General features: G+C 38.8%; 1 protein-coding gene and 1 long non-coding RNA gene across 9 annotated transcripts in view; one reads left to right on the top strand and one right to left on the bottom strand.

Annotated features, from left to right (window-relative positions):
* Positions 1 to 18,561, top strand: part of kug (FAT atypical cadherin kugelei) — a 501,386-nt gene that overhangs the window by 246,388 nt on the left and 236,437 nt on the right. The gene's annotated exons all lie outside the window — the stretch shown is intronic.
* LOC138189890 (uncharacterized) overlaps positions 4,461 to 18,561 on the bottom strand; it is a 96,443-nt gene continuing 82,342 nt past the window's right edge. The window contains exons 2-3 of the long non-coding RNA XR_011176147.1: positions 11,130 to 11,205; positions 4,461 to 5,035 (exon numbers count right to left, since the gene is read on the bottom strand). This is a non-coding gene — a long non-coding RNA (uncharacterized LOC138189890). The remainder of the gene's footprint in view (positions 5,036 to 11,129; positions 11,206 to 18,561) is intronic.

Raw genomic sequence — 18,561 nt, 5'->3', positions numbered from 1 at the left:
CACGAGGACGATTCGCGTTTCTCGAAACGTAGCGAGCACACGACCAACCATCAGATTTTTCAGTAGAAAAAGAACCGAGTCCGGCATCAGGCAGCCGCCTGTATACGTTCGAATCGTTTTAAACTGGAGGTAGATATTTCGATTTTTAAACGGGGAAACACGTATCGCTGCTTTAAGTCTAAGGGGTTAAAGATCAGATAACCGTAAACGCTGCGGCCTACGTGTTGCTCTTTCCATGGAAATGTTATCCGCGAATGATTTCCGTTCGTTTCCGTCGATTGGTGAAATTGATATGCCAGGATATCTCTGTATAGCGTCGGAGAGGCGATGAATTCATGGATTGATCGTTGCGCAATGCTACGTGGCCTTAGGCTCCTATTGCTTTTTCTGTTTTATTCTCGGATATAAATAGAAGTGTAAAAAACGTGTTCTTTCTAGTTTCAATGCAGACGATGTATTACATAAGCTTTTAAGCACGCTGACTTTTTTTATTCAAACAATTTTTATACCGAATAAAGACTTGGTAATCTGTTCTGCTGTTATCTTCGAACATAGTTTAAATACAGAATATAATTTACTTCTTCAAAGAATCTAATTCTTTTAAAGAAACTTGATAATATATAATGTAAGTTCTTTGTAGAATATATTACAGAATTTTTGTAGGAATTTTGTACTTAAATAATCCACTGTATAATCTAATATGCAATTTAACTTGGAATGGAACGTTCGTCTGAGCGGTAACTTTCAGCAGCCACTGCATATGTATCCCAGCCATACTTTGAAAAATCTCTTTAACGTCACTTTGAAAAGAAACTAAAAAAAAAAAAAAAGAAAGAGAATCGCATCACTAAATCCCGGTTACTCTAGCTCAAAGTTCCGTTAAAAGAACTTGTTTTCGCGGCTCATTCACTCCGGCGCGAGACCAATCAGCTAACCCGTGCACCGAGACAGCTTCTTACACAACACGGTCATTCATGGGCGCAATTACCGTTTTCGTTCATGTTCTGGCTCGCGTATTACACCTAATAAAATGCGCGCAAACGAAGGACATTCACGTTAAACCAGGCAGAAACCGCACAATCGTAACGTGGTTGACCATCGAACAAAGCGAAACAAATTCTGACACGGGCCGGTCCAGGCGATGAACAATAACGGATCTTCGTTGAAGCACGCGTCTTCGACAGCTGACGCGAAGGATTAAAGAGCAGAGAGCGAACGAAAACGGTTGTGCAACGAGGGAAGAGCGTAGAGAACTCATTGAACAAACGGCGCGCCAGTGTGAATGACCTTGCCGCTTATTGCTCACCAGTCGAACGGGTTGACAGCGGATATGCAAATCCCGCTCATGGCCTGTCAGAGGCTGTCCTTCCGTCCTGCTTCCTCTCCCTCTATTTTCTTGCGCGCAGCCAGACGCTCGAAACTCGTTCCGCGCGGAACTGGGACTCGCACAATACCCGGAGAAACCGAATCGCATTCTCTACCTTGTGTATTGTGACTGCGTTTATCTGCACGGGACATCTCGGCCGGGAGCATCGAATCGAGACGCGACGCCGATTCGGTTTTGCGAAACAGGAAGCAGCGGCTGCGAATGCCGAGGGCGTGTTTCTGCTGAAGTCTGGAATGTCGCACCGAGATGGTTTTATCGTGGTGGTTCCGCGAATCTTCGTTGGAGAATAGCTCACCGGCCATTTGTAGAGGTTCTTCTAAGGAAGATGGCGATGAGGTTTTTGTATGATTGTTTCGTGCACATAGTTCTCTGTATGTGCATAGTTTCTTGTAGTATTCTATCTCTTGTAGGTTCTTTGAAATTGCTGTCTTTGATATTACGCAACTCGTTTCTTTTTATGTATTCAAAAAGATAATGGAGAATTTTATTTGTCGTTTCTATTATCTGTATTTTATTTTCTATGTATCTTGTTGTGATTATTTATCGTTTAATGGATTCGTAATCTTTGAAATCGAAAAACTTACCAACAGTTCTTATTGTTTGTATTGTACTTTCTCTTTATTTTGTCATTATGTATTGTTTGGCGAATTTATAATCTTTAAAATTGGATATTTTCTGAGTAGTTTTCTCGAGAATCAGTAATTACTCGTATTTTAGATTATCAGGATAAACTATTTCTAAGGAGATCATTCAATGGATACACAATCTTACAATCACTGCTTCTCTTTACAAACAACTTACCTCTCGATACAAAAAAGTCTACGATCCCAAAGAAGAAACTTCTCGATGAAGTCGACGCATTCCATTATTCCTTTCGCGGACTCGAAATCGAAAGCGAGCGAGAGAGGCTGGCGAATACATACATAGTTATACTTGTTCGCTGCACGTTCGAGCAGCCGTAACACACGTGCACACGCACGTTCTCGGACCGGACCTACGCAGGCGCGTTTTCATTCACGCGCGTTGCCACTCGTGAATGGTACGGGAAACCGTGGGCGGACGTCCGTGGCTCGAGCGTGTACACAGCCCGAGACTCTCAGCTTCTCTCTGGTCGGCTTCTTTTTCCATGAATGAATTTACACTGAGTACGTCGCTTCTTCCTCCGCCCGTTCGTTTCTCAACCCTCGTCGTCATTGCCCGTTATACCTTTATCTCGACGACCCGTTCCGCTTCTCTCGTTTTCTTCTTTCTCCCTTTAACGACTCGTTCTACTCGTATGTGCTGTGTACGAGTGCAGCATCGATGTTGTTTCGTGTTTCACGAGCGGAAAAGATTACACAGATTTGGTTGATAAAATGTGGAAGATTTGGTTAATATCATTGTTTACTTATGGACATTTATACTCGCAGAATGAAAAGTAAATAGAAACGGCAGAATTTTTATAATTATACGTGTAATAGAGCTAATGATTACGGTGCGTATAGTAAAGTTCGAAGTGCGAAGTAGAGTTTCATACTTAATCATTTACACGAATTGTTGTACCACTGCATTGCGGAAGAGTAAACTAAACTATTAACACAGATATTATGTACCTTTTCAGAGAGATAGCCGCGAGAGAAATTTTCTTCCTATTTTACCATTTTTTCTCTGTTTGAACAATTGAAATAATAAATGAATAATAAACAACGGCAGAAAAATGTAATCCAATATATTGAATTAAAATTCCAAATGAAGGATGCAATTATTTTGGCAAATATCAAGAGCAACTTCAACATTTTTATATCGGAGATGTGCAAGTAAATTTTCTTTCTATTTTACCATTATTTCTCTGTTTGAACAATTGAAATAATAAATGAATAATAAACAACGGCAGAAAAATGTAATCCAATATATTGAATTAAAATTCCAAATGAAGGATGCAATTATTTTGGCAAATATCAAGAGCAACTTCAACATTTTTATATCGGAAATGTGCAAGTACTAACTCGATGCAAACATGCAAAAATTTAATGAACATATCCGATATAAATTCCAAATAAAGAATGAAATCATTTCGAAAAAGATCAAAGAATAAAAGTTTGCATATGTGTATGTATACAAAGAGTACCACCTCCCTGCAAACAGAGTTGAAAAACACATTTGCTTGGACGTCGAAACATTCTGTGATTTCGAGCCAGCAGGGCAGAGATCGGGATTGGATTCTTTTCCCGAGGGGTCGCGAGATACGTTTTACCAGCGTAGCGAAACTTGCCGCCGATTTACGGCGCTTTATGGAAAATCCGAGGCGGAAGAGATGCCTGTTGTTCGCCGCGTCCGTAAACAATCCGCCTATGATGTATCTATCGCGGAAGTTTCAATGGAAATACCGCGAAACTTCTATCCAATTTCGTCCACGTTGGCTCGCCATATCCATTTATGCATTGCGTCGATACGAGGCCAAAGTTTTACCGTCATGCAGTGTCATCGATCATTTGTTCAGCACTGGTTAACTTGTCGAGACTTTAATGGAAGGAACGGCGGTATCCCCCCGAGGAATAAGAAGCGAATGAATAGAAGTAACGACGCCGGAAACTGTCCGGAAGTTATGCACTCTGGCTTTTACTTAAATTTTTCGTTATGGCTCGACTATCGGAATTTTGGTCGTTCGAGCACGTCAAAATACTTCCATTAATTTTCTGTATCGACCTTTATATTGTAAAGCGTATGAATACATTCGAGCATAGTATTGATTTTCCTTATGGCTATGTTGATTTTTTCACAGTTACAGGTTTTTGGAAATTCAAGATGTTCGTTCTGCACCTTCTTTGGATATCAAGGTAGTAGGATGGTGTATTAATTCGTTTCTATTACATTTTATAATTTAAATATCTTTTGTGTGGTTCAAAATCTTTTAACGATTATATTTTACGTTCTAATATAATATCGATCTTTCTTACAGTCAGATTAGAAGCTTCTAACATCCAAGTTTGTTCGTCTATATTTTTATTGATTTTAGAGATCGAACTAGCAGGATAGTCTTCTACTTCGTTCAACTTCGGTTTTATGGTTTAGAACGTCTTTTACTAAAATAGTACCCCAAATTCGCCAAATAAAGATACTGATATCACCGCACGTAACAACAATCAGATTCATCCGCATACTTTTAATTCCAAAACTCAGCACTTCGTTTCCTTCCATCTTCCAGTCACTGATACGTATCGAAACTAGGCAACGAGGTCAGATATTTCTTCACTCTCATCTTCTTATACCTTTATTTCACACTTATTCAACTATCTTGCTCTCTCTCTTTCCACCCCGACGTTTTCGCGAATGATCCGGATGATCCGATCCCACAGGGAAAGCATCGAGCTTCCCTTTCGAGGGGTTGGCTTATAGACTTTACGTAACGTCCCCGACGACGAGTAATGACGAACAGCTCCATTGAGAGATACTTTAGCCGGAAGATCAACGCGTTCCTCGTCTGCTTTGCACGTTTCCAGGGGGTGGTTAAAGACGCCACTCACGTGTCTAGAGAGAGGTTGTCGCTTCGAAAGGCTGTCTGCTCGGTCACTGTGTCCCTCGTTAAAGTAGTCAGGCCTGCATCATCGTTGTATAGTGTCCTGTTTGCTTTAGCAAACCTGCCATATAATGAAACCTCGTGAGACGAAGCTGAAGAGGAAGAGAGAGATAAACAGTTAGGGAACAGCAGCGTAACGCAACCGTGGAATTAAAGACGGAGAGTAGCTCTGTCACGGAACAAGTGTCAAAGCAAATAATTGCAATTTGCAGTTTAGCTCGGCACACTACCAGACTTTAGTAATTAAGGCTAGCTCGGACAGCGTGGAGACGTTACCGTTGAAATAAATCGTTCCGCAGCGGCAAGGGACGACGAAGATGCGTTCAATCCTCGACCAAGCTAAGCGTGTAATGAAAACTGTGGACTCCTCGTTCAGCGAGTTACGACGAAGAATTTTACTGGTTAGATGGGAAGCACGGGTATTGAAATTTTTCCTTTTTCGCGGATTTTCGTCGGACAATTTGAGTAAAGTAAAAATACTAGCAGTGAAATTGTAGAAAGTTTTTGAAAATTTTAATTAACCACTAGCTTTGCGAAGATTATTATTATGTTAGGTAAGGTATAACGGAAAATAAAGGTAAAATAAAAAATTATAGGAGAAAATTACATGAAGAATTCAAGTGCAATGATAATGAAACAAAGTATAATTTGGGGTAGAATATAATATAATATATATTTATAATATATATAATATTATGTTGAAATGTGACACGCATTAGAAATACGTAAATTCTAAATTGCTATCGAGATTCGAAAAGTTTGTCAGGATTAAACTTCGTCTACGTAGACGTCTTCCCTTAAAGTACGTAGGTAAATTTTCCATAAGTCTTACGTTCGTACTTCGAACTGCCATGTCTAAATACTTTATAGTCTCATTTTGAACTTTATCTACATGTTTCGAAAAGGAATTTACCCGAAATATTCAAATTTCAATTCTCCGACCTTTCTTTCAGCTACTTTTAACATTTTTCTATTACAATAAGCGGTCAAAACAATAGACATTAAACAAAAGATAGACACGTGAATTTACATTTCCATATATCGTTCAAACATAAAAGTTGGAAAGAAAACCTATCCATATTCGATAGGATCAATTTCGTCTCTCAATTTACCAACGGAATATTCGGTAAACAGATGATCGAAACACAATATGTTTCTCTGTATACGATTCCCGTGGCATTGTCAAAACGTTTACTCGATGGAGAGCAAATCAGCGTGAACGATATGGTTCGAACCTGGCGACCGAATAGGGAAGACTATCGCGATTTCGTTCGCCGGAAGCAGAGAATTCGAATGGACCGACGATGCTTGACAGCTTGAATTCCGTGTCGATACGAGCTTGCGTTGGAATTTGCGTTCGCTAAATATTCGCTCGGATGAAACGGTAAAATAGAAACGCGTCGCGGTAAGCGGGTTAGTGTCAAAACGTCTTTCACGACTGAAAAGATGAGATGGGAGCGATCGATAATTTCCTTGTAATCGGTGTATTCGCGAGGAAACTATCGACGGTAACGTGTGAAACCGGAAGATAAAAGAAGATTAAACGAGGTAATTAAAGGGAATAGACAGAGTTTGGAAAGAATCGGCGTGATATGTGAATCTTTTATCTCTACTTGCTTCGAATACCGTTTGTACAGTAGGATAAGTACGTGTAAGTACAGCAATATCGACAAGAGTTGCTGCGGAATGTGTTTTGCAAGTGTTCTGTGTGTGTGTGTGTGTAGTTATTACGAGAGGATGAGAGATTGTTCCATGGGAAATTTTCTGGATGGCAATTCGTATCTTGGTAGAAACGTAGGTAAGGATACCTATATTCACGTAGATATATTGCTATTGGATCGTGTATTACGTAATTTCAAATTTACTAAGGAATAACTATTGACTGAATGTACGATCAATAATTCTGCTTAATTTTTATTGTGTACTCTTTTTGTGACGAGTAAAATATTGAAACATTTATTACGTAAATGACTAAAACGTCAAAATTTCTTTCTCCGTGCAATCTGCTAAAAAATAGCATTATCAAACAAAATGTATTAAAAATCTATTTATTTATCGAATTACTCTAAAATAAACATTTTATATGAACGTCAATTCAAACAATCAATATGACGATATTTTCTAACAAGTGAGCTCTGATCGATTAATTTCCCCGAAAAAATAAACAAAAATGAAATGAAACTGTACAAATGTTCCGAAATTCCATGCCTTCTGCAGCGCGGGCTGGCAGCATTCTCTCTGTGGAATCGTGTGCTCCTCGGTGAATAGAATCTCATCGAGAGGCTGTCGTTGGTGATCGTAAAAGCCGAAAAAAAGCAAGAAGGACGAATGGAGCAACCGCGGTAAACAGTCGACGAAATAGCTGTTCGTCATTCGGTTGACCGCAGACTGCATGCTGAACGTAGTTTCCCTTCACAGCGATCTCGTCAGAAGTGCACGCCGACCTGCCATTTTTCTAGATGATAAGGATGATGCCATGGGTCGCCGTCGAGGATCAGTGGAAACGAAATTGTCGGGAAAATTATGGGAACCGTGTCCGTGAAGCTGGTTGCGGTTGCAGGTTACATCTTTGAATGTTCTGGGTGCTTGTAGGAATTTTGACTCGAGAATACACGATCTTTCTTGTAGTTTTAGTGGACGAAGATCGAGAGATAGATAGAAATACCTGGATACTTAGATTTACTCGTGAACGATGAAGATTCGACGTGATAATTTTGTACAAATAAATTTTTAATAATTCTCTTACTCTTAAAAGTAATTAAATATTAGTATTGTAGATTAAGTTACCTTCTATTTATTTTAAAAACATTTTTAGATGAATTTTTGTGAGTTGGAAAGTTCCTATTTGTTACTCCGTTTAAATTTTGCATCGTTGAATGTCAAACCAACTGGGTAAAATCGTTTCATACACTTTTTATAGCCACAACGGTGCCTGTGACGAATGACTAGAGCCACACACATTCAGAAGAAGATTTAAAGCAAATACAGCGATATAAAAAATATAAATGTAGTGCTCTGACTCGTACATCGTGAAAAAAAGATTTTCAGTGGAGGCATTAATCAAATATTTATTGTTGCTTTATTGTACCTTTGCGTACCTTTTATCTTTGCTTACCTTTTATCTTTGCGTACCTTTATTGTATCTTTACACTGTACGTCACGTTTTGTGGAAGTGTCATCGTGCATATTTGGCGAAATATCATGCATCACTATTTTTAATTTTGTATCATTTCTATTTTTGCCTTTATTGCTTAAATATAGGTTTTTCCGCTGCAATTGCAGATATATCTCGAAACTCTGAACAATTTGCAAATTGCATGCATCGAGATAAAATTGCACATTGTGCATTACTAAATATAACTATTACTACTATACTAAATATAACTAAATTACTAAATATACTATTTTACTAACTATAAATATATTCATAGAGAATATAGATAGAGATAGATATTTTTTTAGGTATTAGTTCGTAGTTTGATTTAAAATATGGACAAAGAGTATCACAAATAAAAACAGTTTACTCACTGCCTACAATTTTCTTTACAGACTTTACCTTCTTTTATTTATTTCTATTATAGATAACTATTACACCAACCCAAGTTACAATCAATTTTTCACGTCATCGAATCTAATTATCGGAACTTCTATCCTGCAGGCAGGTCGTAAACGTGACGTTAACATGCAGCAGACGTGTAGAACTGCACTTTCTCGTGCCATTCACCTTGTTCTACGCTCACCTGCTACCAACTGTGTTCTCAACTTGATTGTCAATGCCCCTAAATCAACGTAGTTTCCTGCTTCTCGAATTAGCCATCAGGCATCGTGATGAGACGACCGCTTTAAACATCTATCTCCTCCTCTTTCGCACCCTCTTCCTCTCATCCTCGGTTTTGCTGTCAATTCGACGTAGTCTCAATCAGACGTCGAAAAGCATCGGAAAAAGCGGCTTCTCGAGAATTAGTGTCTCTTAAATTGCACCGAATTTAGTAGACGCTGTTCAAAGGTTGTTCGTATGTACGTTTACTTTGTTCCACTTAATTCGGACAAACGATTTGGATTTGAGATCTGTGTGTCTAACGAGATCTTGATGAATAAAAACTTTTCGTAAATTTCTCAATTTTATTATTTGGATACGTAATTAGAACTTCTCAAAGAGCTCCGATAAGTTTATTTCTTACAAAAAAAATCACAGAAATATGCGGAAATTCTAAGGAAATTTTTAAAAACGTTCGTTATATTCCACACATCATTTTTTATTTTTCAATTTATGGTGTTCGTCATCAATTCCGCGCGATCATACCTTGTGCAGTTCTATTGTTTCATCTAAAATTTCATGATGGCTCACTGAACAATCCAAAACTCCTACAGTTCCAGCTTTCCTTTTTACTTTTCCCCTGCTCGTTTCTATTCGATCCAACTTCTGTTAAATACACGAATTCGTCAAGCGTGTAATTAAAGCGGCACTATTGTATACCTTAACGTTGTAGCAGTTGCGACGGAGTCACAAAGCGAAATAACGAAGCAGAGTAAAAGTAATGAGGATATCATTTAGTATATACCGTTGCTACTAAACATCTTTATTCGCTAACGATATAGTTCAAAATTTCTCTTTTTTGGCGTTTAACAATAAACGTTACGATATTCAATTCGGGATGATGGAACAGACGATAGATGATATCACAGATATAAATATTACTGATGATAGAAATTTTAGCCCGGAACAAGCAATTTCTAATCCACTCTGCGTTATACATTCACGAAATTACGATGGAGCTAGAGATAAGAGCATCGTCCAGTCAGGGGTTCGTTTATCTTGCAACGATCGCCCGAAATTCAAAGAAATTAGACAAAAGCTTGATTTATAAGACGTAGGTAAAGCGTTTCTACCATTCCTCAAAAAACAAGCACTCAATTCCTCCTCTTTTTAACGAAAACTCGAACATAAAAACTTTATAGTACACTTTCTATTTATATTTATATGAGCCACTTAGTTTGCTAAATAAATTAACTCTACAAAACTGAAAGTAGGGAAAATTGATGAAATTAGCATTTTATTTTATTAGATAAGCATCGACCAATCGTGCGTTGACACTAAATCGTTAAAAATTTCAAACGACCACTTTGACCTGTAAACGACTCATAGATGTAGATGTATTCTTTTCACAAGAAATCGACTCTTCCTTGGTTACATCACAATTTCTTTTCACGATTTTATTGTCGATAGTCATCGATCTTGCAGACGTTTGAGATAGGCGTAATAAAGTACGCGAAGTTATGCAGGCGCACGGCCACTTCACGGCGGATATGCACTTTAGCCCGGGTGAAATTAAGGGCATCATCGTTTTAATTAAAATCCTCCGGTCGCGAACCGCCATCAGTTTATGTAAATCTCGCTGATAAATGGCCCACCGTGATATACGATGAAGTTTGGCCGGTTATCTCGATCCTCGTAACTAGCTCGGTCACACTTTTAAACGCCTTCACATTTTACAACTCACTCCTGTTTCATCGTACCGTGCGCCACGTTACCACGCGTCTATTTATGGGGGTGGCTACATCCCTGTTGCCTCCGTGTTTACATTCACCGAAAGAGAGAAGAAAAAAACAGCGTCCCACCCCAGCTCTGGCTTTCTCGCTGCATTTCATCGCAAAATCGCTTTTCTCTTCGCTGTTGCAAAATAGGAGTTAGAAATATATTACATGGGAATGGAACATTAATTACTCGAGATCGTTTCGCAAAGCGTAGCGGTTGTTCGAGTAAATTTTAGTCGATGAAAGGCAATATAAATGGCGTGTTAAAGTGGGGAAAAATGGGGAATGTTATATAATTGGTGTTTGAGATATTATTGACGTTAAAAGTTGCATTTGTGGAAGATGTATGAGGAGAAAGGGAAAACTTTGGGCTTTTACGTAATTTAGCGTCTGGTAGTGTTTCGTGTTTCGAGTGAGAGATGAAGTTACTGCGGAGTAATACGTTGGTAGAAAGTTAACTTAGTCTGGTCTCGTTTATGTTTTCATAAATTGGTTTGGCTTATCATTCCTGGGAATATTGTTGCAACTAATGAAAGAAAATATAATTGTAGTGTAATAAACATTATCTTTTCTGTTACATGAAATCATTATATTAAAGGTAATTGTATTAAGAGAGTATAATAAATCATATTAAGTATGTATCAATCATACCTGCAACAGTTACGGTTTCCAATGATGTTTTCTGCTTCTGGGTTACTGTGTCTGCATCATTGTCTCGCCAAAATTCCTAGGATAAAATGTACAAACACTTAGATAATAAATTACAATAATTCCAACGGAATAATACGCAGAATAATACGTTCGAAATTTTGTAATAGGGATTACAATAAAAATATTTTTCATGGTACAAATGACTTCAACTATTCTTATTAAAAAGTTCCTCTTGCACTCATACGTTATTAACTGAATTATTAACGCGATCAATATTCTAATTATAGTCAAATATTTACCAAATACTACGTTACATATTATATCAATATCGTAGCAAATTAGTATACCCTCATAATTTCATCTTCGTAATCAAAATTTAAAATATACATAGCATAATAATTGAGGCAAACAGGTATATCAATGAAACATTTTCTACCATAAATTGAGTCGCATACAGTAGATCATTAAGTCCACAAGATCGCTTATTCGGAGGCGACATTTTATTAAACCCAGCAACTTCATTTCTCTTTTTCCTCATTTCGCATTTCATTCCGTGCACCGCTAATACTCCGGCCAAAAACGCGGCCGTTAAAACAATATACAATCCCATGGCGCAGCTTCTAATAAAAACAATCGCGCGGCAAGAACGCAAGGTAAGCATCGAGCGTAATAAACGAGGCGCCAAAAACTCGGGACTGCTTTCGCCTCGTCACTTTACCAGAATACGTGAGCCAAACCTTTCCATTTCTCGAGGATGGAAAAAACAACGAGCTCGCCGCACCACCCGATAACGTAAATGCAAAGACTAAAAGCGCGTGTTCCTGTTGACGTGTATGCGAGCATAAGTTTCTGATAGGCCTATCGTGTTGACTGCGCAGTCGGTTCCGGTTCACAGTTTGCGTACGTCCGCGGCGTCATCGTGGTATGCAGATCTCGTGTTCGAACTTGGCTTTAAGTGCCGTGTAATTCAGTCCACAATCGGCAACCCTTTGCCTGTATCGTTCCTCTCTTCTCCTCGTGTATTTTCCACTTCCTTTATTTTCCTCCGTATAATATGATTTTCTACATCACAATTTTACAGAGATAAATAAACTTAATTATAACACGTGGGATCTTACAGGTGGTGTTATTTATTAATCGTCGCGAAAAATTTTATCAATGAATTTAGCTAACCGCCAAGTCCATACAAGTTACAGATGAAAATATGTTATCCTATAGATTTAATTAATTTTTTGTAAAGAATCGTTATTGTTAGTTACACTTCATTTTTCACTTGGCTTTTGCGATTAATTTGAACTTCGTGAGGACTAAAGCAAAACATCGACGTCCCAGATCATCGCGATCGAGCGTAACGAAACTTACAGCCTCGTAAAATTGAATACACGGAATCTCGGTTCTTTCGGTACGTGTTCCTTTCTGTGAAAAACAGACGGCCGCTTGGCGTAACCATTAAAATGGCCACAGGACTTTCGAGAAGGCACAGTTTGTCTCGTATGAAATATTTTTTTTTCCAAGGCCCGATCGTCCGACAGATAAACGGGCAAGATTCGCTCTGAACCAGATCCAGTACCGCATGCAGAATGATTTATCGCAGAGACGTGCCACTTAAATCGTTTCTTTTCGAGAGAAGACAAACGCTACAACATAGTCGATTACTGCCCTCGTATCGGTGCAATTTAGTTTCCGGTGCAACTTTCGGTACACGGTTAAATGAATTCCGTGAGTTATGAACGGCGGTTGATGGGAGAATTGGTTTCGCGATCGTAGGCTCAATGCCGGTGCTTTATAAGTCGTTCGAATTTTTATTTTCAAGAATTTTGTATTCGTGATGGTACTCTAAGATTTAAGATTCGCGCGAACAGAACGCGTTAATCGAAACTTCTGAACATTGTGTATATACGTTACAGCGATAGGAATTCGGATAAAAATTTCCCACTCAATTAAATTGAATATAATATCCTCGAATGCGTAAAAAATACTAAGATTTACTAGCACGACTAACGATTAACGAAAGTGTTAATTAAAGTTGACCTGGTAGCTCGATCGGATCAAGATTTATTAAACAAGCCTATCGACAAGATTATTGCCTACCGATAATTTATTGTCGTCGAAAAAGATCCCTGGAAGCGAATCTCGAGCAACGATCTGAGAAAAAAAAAAAGGAACCATGCAAAATTCTCAACAGAACTACTCTCCGTCCAGATATTGATTTATTATCTGTTTATATCTAGCTTTATCGGCGAGTGATATCAATTCGCGTTAGGCGTAACTCGATGACAAGTGTGCATATGTGCTTGGTACCGCGAGTCTCGCGAGAAGGGGTTCGATTTTTCGAAAAAATCGGCCGGATTCTGGTGTGTAATTTAAAATGCAAAGCGCACATTGAAAAAACTGGTTCGCCGGGTCGAACCACGCGGTTGCGCTTATAATTACACGCATGATATATCGCGCGTCCAGGGTAGCAGGGTAAGACTCGTTATATCGACGTGTCCAACTTACTCGATTCTCGATAATCGTGATACGCTTTCGTAATTTCTCGTTCAACGTCTTTTTTCATATTTCTTCTTTTTAATCTTTCTTCCATTTTTAATTCTCTTTTCGAGCGAAACTTTTTTCCCCTCTGTCCACGATTTTAGACGAATTACGAGCAGACCGCCAGATAGATTTCGTTCGGTATTATCAATCATTGCCTATTAAGCTTCACCGTCGTAAAGACCACTGCGGTTTATTATTAAAAAAGCAATCTCGTTCTTCATCTCAAGCCGCTTAAGACGCGGCGACCGTTCAGATGCAAAAAGGACACTCATGCCCTGGTCGGGTGGTTTTTGAATTATTCATAGGTTTTAATACGAAGTGCACGCCTTCGTTTCGTCGATTTCCATTAAATTGCGATACTTTCATTTCGTTTCATTAACCGAGCCGTTTTCTCGGCACGTTCGTTCGTTCGTTCGTTCGCGGGGCTACCGGTTTTCTTGGGTTGTCGTTCGTCCCAGTTACGTCTCCTAGCTTCCTGTAATTGAGAAATTTCTTATTGCGTCGGATATGAACGACGTCCGTTTCGATTTCAACAGCCGTTGCAAGAATTAAAGCCATCTCGAAATCTATAATTCCACGTTCCTCCGGTATCGTATCTTTTATATATTCAGGGACGAAGCTGTTATCCGGAAAAATTTGACCGAATTTTGCTTTCAGTATAGAACGAATGCTATATGGTATTTTATTGTAGAAATCGCAAGGGAGAAAGTTAGAAATCGTAGAAATTCCTCAGTGAATCAAAGAAAATTGTCAAAGAAACGATCGAGCAGTTTGAATATCAATAGATTCGTTTAGGTTGCTATTCGAAATAAGATTTCCGTTCGTTAGAACAACTGAAAATTGGTGAAGATGAGATGAGTGTGGATATCGGAAATGAAAAGATATTCAGGTCTGTCAGTGGTTGCCAGACGGATCGAAAATCGATAGGGAGAACAGAGGGAATTGGTGGAATGCGAATTGCTCAGTTGGGAAATTCCGTGTAGAAGGGAGGTGTAGAATTTGTAATAACAGAATGTAGAACTTGGAGAATTTAGCGTAATGGTTTACTGATTGCAAAGTGCACTTACTATTCGGAAATAAAGAGACAGAGAAGATTCTTGCTTATCTTTGAGAAGAAACTATTTTATTACAAATTAATTGCAGCAGTTGCGTATTGCGAGAAGTTTTATCTCAACTTTTTCCTATAATGTATATTTTCGGATTTCTTTTAGAATTCACCAATATAATCGTAATAACTAAGTATCATTACAATACTAATGTTTCAAAATGTTTCAATGTACAACACGCAGAATATTATGAAAGATATCTACGAGTTTTCTTATAGAAGCTGTACGCTACAAGAGTCAAAAACATCTTTCTTCTTGTATATAACATTTTTCTCTCGTGACTTCTCATTAACCTAAAATCTTTTCATCGCTCTATGTAACATCGTAATACGAGAACAGTTGCCAATCTATGGAAAATATGGGATTTCTGCGCGCGGAACATCGCGTTAACCAATGCGCGCATTAATCCTTAATTTACGTTTCAAAGACGAATATCTGATGTAGCTTGCGTGTAATTTGTAAAGCGAGCACTGAAAGAGCATCCGATTAAGAGTAGCAAGCTACGATCGGAGACTGCGATACTTCACGACGCAGGATATGGGATGTGGTGTCAAGCATCCTCCTGTCGTGGATTAACGATCGACTAACAAATTAAATTTATTGCGAGATTTCGTTCGCGTGATACTTAAAGTGGCCAAACAAGCGTGAAAGGGACGCTACTTGCTTCCACGATTTCTACGATGAACATAAATTAAAAATCCAGCCGTTTGCGCGAATGATAGAGAACTCGGATCTAATACTTAACATTTAAATCTAGCGGGAGCCGAGGATGATTTGTACTTTGAAAAGATCGTCTTGGATATAAGTTCTACATTCGAGTCGTTCACAAGTCATGTTGATCAACTTTGTAGATTGAAATTATTTTTAAAGCTTATCTTGGAATTTGCTGCTATTTATGTCATCAATCCTTTAATAAATGAACTTATGCAACTAAATACATATTTGATTTGGTTTCTGAGAGGCTGATTGATTGAAACATGTTGCAATTCTTCTGTATTAAATGGCTCTGATCGATCGAGGCTAATGGTAAAAATGAAATTATCGTATCAAAAATTTCGTTTTGCGGAGTCTACGTAACGAGAAAATTCCGTGGTCGTTGATACGTTGTGCAAGTAAACGTGCCACGCTAAAAATCCAAAATTCAACACAGCGCGAAGAAAAACAGACAGAGAGAAACGGAACAAAGCGCGTATCAAAAATTTTCATGCATTCGCTACGTTCAGAGGTAGACCATGATAAAAATTTTACACCGGCCGCGACCACGCGTTCAAATTTCGTCCACGAGACACGCGATGCACGCGGGCTTTATCGTACACCCAATGTTTCGCGGAAAGTACACGAACCACACTACAGAATTAAAATACAACAAAAACAAAGCGAACCTATTTTTGCCCTTTGTATTTTTCTTACTTTTATTTTGTTTTCCATTTTCTTTTTGTTCGCGCGTTTCGCCTCGCGTAACCTGCGGGAAAAAGCTTTTTCATCCACGATATCGCGGTGGGATCGCAATTATCGATGCATCGCTTATCGGAATTTCCCATTATACGAAAATCTGTTAGTCGAAGTATCGATAATCCGAAACAACGAGCGGTCCATGGAGTTTCGCGTGCAAAATATCGGCCGCGTTGGCTATTAAGGCTTCATCGATAGGCTAACGAATGCAGTTTTACGCGAAATTCGTCCTCTTTTCATGAACTCTCGACGAACAACAATGAGAGAACCGAACAATGATGCCATGAACATTAACTCGAAACCATCTCACCGCCGACACCGATATACGCGTGTCGCGATTTTTTGTCCGAGATAAGCAACGAAACTACTGATCACTGATAACGTTTGTTTGTGTAAGCAAATTTTGCTTTTTAATAGCGTTTTTTTTTTTTTTTTTTGTCAGAAAATTGTAACGTTTGTTCGAAAGGGTAATTTTACGGAATGGTAAGTTCGTTAGTGAATTTGACGATTTGTTGGAAATAAACGACTGTATTATCGGACACCGAGTGCTGGTAAATTGACTGTAAGTGGAACTGCGTGCAAGCGATTAGTATTAAATACTTGTTCGAATTAGGATTTAATTGGTAGCGTAGAATAGTATGATAAAAAGTGCGACAAATTATCCAGGTTTCTTTCACGTAGAATACGTTTTACGAATAAGAATGTTTTCGTTCGACAGAAACAATTCAAGCTGTAAAGACAGCGTCTTTAGGAAATTGCAATTTACCACAGCAACGCAACATATTTTCATTTCCTTCAGACAGCGTAATTCACAAAGAACTTTATAAATAATTCTACGAACGACAAATATTAGTCTCTGCGATAAAACATTGTACAATCGATTGAAGCAGCCATTCTTCCGTATTTATTGTTCTAAAGAACACGATACTCAACATTCTCGAGGAAAAAAATTCATAGAGCAGTAGCATAATCCGCGATCAGCGCGTAGCAAGGTACACATAACGTTTCTCGCGAGCATCGCATTCTCCGTTCGCATTGTTCGACATTGCATTCTCCGTGCTAGCGCACGGCTTCTTTTCAAGACCAGGTCAACTCCTTGCTACATCGAAGCATAAAGAAAGAGTGGCTTTATCTCAGAAAGGCACGGTTGGATAAAGCCACGGTTGGATAAAGCCTTTCACGACGCGTCGAACTGGCTGTTACGCGACGCGATAATGCAAAAGCTTAGAATTTGATGCGTCGATCCTTTACAAATAGCCATCGAGAAGCAAGCATCCTCAAGGGCCGTGCAAATCAGCTCACCATGAAACGAGTTAATCATGATTGATATGGATTTGCTTATCGAATGTCCAATCTCTATTATTCTGCCCTTTTTTTCGTCACACAACCCCTTTTCACGCTTTCTTACATTTTCTATTCCTCGTTCTTCCTCTTCAGTTTAGTTTCTCTCTATTGTTGCTGTATGTTCTTTTGTTGTCTTGTAACTTTACTTTTCACCAAGGTTCTTCGCTTCGGATGAATTAAATTTTCAGAAGATTCGATAGAAGTCTAAGAAGAAGTATTGTGATTGATTATTAGTATCGTGAGTTATTTTTAACGATGGATAATAACGATTTACCTATGGGATGGTACGTTGCTCGAGGTAGATATGCATGCAAGCTTAATATATATGGCAATCGTTCAATAGTCTTTTCTTCTCTGTACTGGAATTAGCGGCAGGATAGGGATGAGGTACGTGAAAAGATAGGAAACAGATGTAGCAAGGAATTTGGATTGAACTACCTACGCAAAAATCAAAGCAATACGTTTCCACTTACGAAATTAGTGTTATAATTCAACAAAATGATTCTCAGACATTATGCGTTCTTCTCTCGTTTCACACCGATTCGAACATTATTCTAAAACGCAACATACAAAAGATTACAAAATTACAGGCACTAACCGATCAACTAGCACGTCACGACAAGATGTCGTTCAACGAGATCGCAAACGGAGAAACGGAACGCTCGCTATTTCGCGAACCCTACATCACCGTAAAGCTTCGCAGTTATATTCCGCGCTATGAAGTCTCGTAGATAGCAGCAGCTTCGTTGTCGTTTAGATGCTAGAAGAAGGCCGTGATGCCCTTTCTTCGCCGGATAACGTCGAGGGTGAAAAAGAGATTAATTCCATCTGCTTGTGTATCGCAAGCAAACGTGACTAAAAGGGGTTGCCTGCCCTCTTTCTCTTGCTCTCGCTGTGCTCGCCTAAAGAATTGCTAATTAGCCGAGACCTGCTCTTTTTTGCCGGTCGGTGTTACACGCGCGTGTTTTCCCTTCAACGTTCCAGCCTCTTGCATC

The sequence above is a fragment of the Bombus flavifrons genome, chromosome 2 (genome assembly GCF_040668555.2).
Source record: "Bombus flavifrons isolate JBK064 chromosome 2, iyBomFlav1_principal, whole genome shotgun sequence".
Lineage (NCBI taxonomy): Eukaryota > Metazoa > Arthropoda > Insecta > Hymenoptera > Apidae > Bombus > Bombus flavifrons.
This window is presented reverse-complemented; position numbering and strand designations above follow the sequence as displayed.